The sequence below is a fragment of the Nicotiana tomentosiformis genome, chromosome 4, assembly GCF_000390325.3.
Source record: "Nicotiana tomentosiformis chromosome 4, ASM39032v3, whole genome shotgun sequence".
Lineage (NCBI taxonomy): Eukaryota > Viridiplantae > Streptophyta > Magnoliopsida > Solanales > Solanaceae > Nicotiana > Nicotiana tomentosiformis.
Genome location: NC_090815.1, coordinates 89,981,510 through 89,985,428, shown reverse-complemented (window position 1 = coordinate 89,985,428; position 3,919 = coordinate 89,981,510).

Below are 3,919 nucleotides of genomic sequence, written 5' to 3'. Positions count from 1 at the left end.
ATGCTAATTTCAGGGATGTTCTGGTTGATTCCATTTTCTGAGGTGGGTAGAAGAAAAATATTTGGGGTAAGTGTTTGCTTCGGATCCGTAAGTATCTTATCATGTTTATTTGTTTTTCCACATAAATTATGCCGTTGGGTACATGACCCGTTGACATTAAGGTGGCTTTCCTAATTGTCTATTGGTGCCTGGGACCAACTCACCTAGGGTTTATGCAATATGACATATTTTACTTGAGTAAAGTGTTTACTACTTTTGAATTGGACTGAGAACTGCGAGAAGTTATGTCAGTTGACCCGACAAAGCTCTGAAACTAGAGAGTTTTGAAAAGAAGGTTCGGAGGGGTGTAAAAGACAACCCTCGCATGCCATTGTGTGTAATAGTGTATGACCAAGACTCGATTGGAAGAGATGTGATGACAGTGTATATAAAGCAGTAACAAACAAGGGTGTAGCAGCAATAAGCAAGGTGATCATAGAGAGCATGTAATTGTAAAGAGATAATAAGGCATGTAAGCATGTAATTGCAGTTTCGATCATAATCAAAGTAATGTACAAATAAATCTAGAAGCCAAATTAGTCTAAATATGCTAAGGTTAGATCCTAAGTGTGTATCCCCAACAGAGTTGCCATGTTGTTGCATCCTATTTTGCACTAGTCAAGACATGATTCAATTTGTGATTTCTCTGTTGTTGATGAAAGAGAGTCGCCACCTAATATTTAAAGGTGTACTAGGGTACCTATTTTATTACTAAGTCATGTTCTTTATTAGTCTGCTAACCGATGAGATTATGGGTAAGGGTTCTTGTTCTTCTAAGGGAAAGGTGCTAGGCACCCCTTAAAATCTACCTGAGGTAGCTCCATAGGATTTTGAATAAGTTTGGGATCAATTATTATATAAAAGGCTTTGACTAGTGATAAGGAATGCTGCTTACTGTATGCCTAAGTATGATATTGATAGAAAGAATGTGAGGTCCTAAAGGGATATGAGTTTATGAAGAGGTTTATAAGAGATATTAAAAGAGTCTTGAAATTGGTACATAAATGCTCTAGATTTTATAAGTTTAAAAAGATTGAGATATGAAAATACTTTGATTTGAGGGATGGTTAGTTACATAACTCTAAAGGATGTCTTGCAAGAAAGTGACCCTAAAATTACCTCAGATTCCGGGGGTTTTCAAAGAAGAGGTCGTTTGCTGAAAGTTCCTTAAAGGCGGCAATTCTTGAAGTTCTGATTTTCTTTCTTTTGAAAATGAAGCTGAAATCTGATTTATCCCTTTTTGAAATAGATCTGCTATTTTGCTAAGTACTGGATTTTAAAAATCTTTCAAGGAAAGGAAGGTGAGTGAAACACAATAATAATTTGCGACTGGATTATAATTAGTAAGTTGCGGATCTACTTCTAACTAATTTCCCTTTTAAATCCTATATTATTTTAAGGCTTGCCTAAGTTTATATGATACTAAGACATGAAAGAAAAGAATGTATTTTGATATATGAGTGTTATATACATGAGAGAGAGAACAATAATAAAGGCATAACAAATACAACTAACATTAAAATAGAATAAGCAGTAAACTAAATTAACGAGACAATAGTAATGATAAAGGAGTTGAGGGAAAGAGGATTGGACTCTGTGATTGACCCTCAAGAAGGTAGGCCCAGCAGTAAAGAAATGCGAACACATTTGACTTTGGACTCCTGGACGAGATGCAATAAGGCTAGAATTGGGCCTGAGTTCATCATGAACTCAGAGGCCCAAATAGATGTACATGTCAAAAATAAGAAGGTCATTGGACATATATCCAATATATTCAACGTGTTGTAACCATAAATCATACTTTGATGCATATGACAAATATACAAACAGATAATTTAAGAAAGAATAAGATTAATATGGTAAAGGAAATTATATATTAAAGTGGTGGCTTTACTTAGCAAATAATTCACATTGGAAACCTTTCGTTGTCATTAAACACTAAACCCTTAAGGAACTGAATGTGTCAATGAATTAAGAGCCAAGGAGGGAACCTTACTCGAGGTCGATGCTCCCTTTGGATCCCCCGATACTTCAAAGTTCCCAAGGGACTCAAGGCCAGGTCAATGCTTGTGTCGGGGAGGGCAGCCCAACCTAGAGTCGAACTCCGCTCCCAAATACCCTTTATCACTAATGACATATTTTTCTTACAGGTTTAAGTGGCAATGAGGCTCTTTCAATGCAAACTAAGTACTGAAGTATTACTTACCACAAAATATATACTTTCCTCTTAATGAAAATAACACAAGATAATACAGATTACTGTTAATACTAAATAGGGGACACATATCAAGGAAACCTAAAGGGGGAGGCGCTGAGTTCAGAATATACATTGATAAAAATGAGGTTTCATAGTCACACCATTGCATGAATTAATCATTACGGCATAACATATTCAAATAGGTATTAATAACATTATTTGGCACCTTAAAGACATCGAAGAAGATTCAAACAAATAGTCATAGTCAGCCATTGTTACAGAGAGGTTGCCAAGGACATCGGGAATGAGATTAAACTTTCATCAGGACTACAAATTTACAGGTTCAAACATGGCACCCCCTAAGGTGTCAACAAGGTTATGCTTTTAATAGTGTTAGAAAATTATCATGTTCAAACAATATCAACAAATGGACTTCATGAGGTTTTAGAGTCAGATTCAGTTTTAGATTAACAATAGGGAGAAGGACTGAGCATAATTCAAGACAAAATATAGTGTTGTAGAGTCAAACAAAGATGCTTGTAACATTTAATCAACTACACATAGGTAGGGTGAGTGAGACAGTGATCTCATATAAGTAGGGGGACTTTGCATATTAAAGAACCAGATCAACATTTTGGTAAAGAAAGGAGATGGAAAACATTGCATCAAAACAAGTTCAAACTCAAACATAAATCTAGTTCAATATATAAGTATGAAGTGATCATGCTTTAGCTCCTACAAGTGTCACTTGATTATAACATGGTGTCTAAGTCCTATCTTCATGGAAGACGGGTCAATAATAGATGCATGCAGGCTTTACAGAATCAATAGTGGCTTAAAGAAGTTAAGTACAGGGATGTACTGTACAAGATTATGAAGATCTCAATTGATTATGGAACAAACAAACTTAGTTGTGCAACAAGTATTAGTTGACCTTATCCAAACAAAATCATGACTTACACTAAGAAGAGTAAAATAGTTTAACCTTAACATAATATATATTCAATAAAGATTCATGAGAAGAAGACAACTTGATGCAAATAAGATAGTTTCCTAGGCATACAACAGTTGAGCATGATCATGAGAAAGTTATAGTGATAGCCCAGAAATTATTCTCAGAGTTGACAGGTGCAGCTACAGAGAAGAAAGCATCTAAACACTCAGACTTTTTCAACTTAGTTAAGTGACATGGACAGATTGAGTTTTCAAGTGTACATCAGTTAAGCTTACCAAATAATGAACTTGATCATAAACAAATAAGATACGTGGAATAATATGCAAAAGTGAACATTATAACAGTATCACTTGTGAAAGGAAAACATGAACATGATTGGTTTAACAATGATAATAATCAAACAGAGTAAGGACCATAGTGGTAACTCAGAGGCAGTTTAACAAACACAAGCAAAGAAGAAAGTGTTTAAACATTTTAAGCTCAGGCTCAAGGTTAAAAAGAGTAGGGATATAAGTCTTGAACAAGTTCATGTTTCATTTTAATCATAACTATCAGGTAGTAAGTTCAACTTCCAAATCCACAAGATTACAGAGATGCAATAAGACAGAGATGAGTTTACTGCAAGCCAATGAAGACTATGAAGTTCATATTGAACATGAATACATAAGAACTTAGGCATGTAGACTGTTTGAAAAACTGAAAACAAAGATCAATAATTATCAATGATT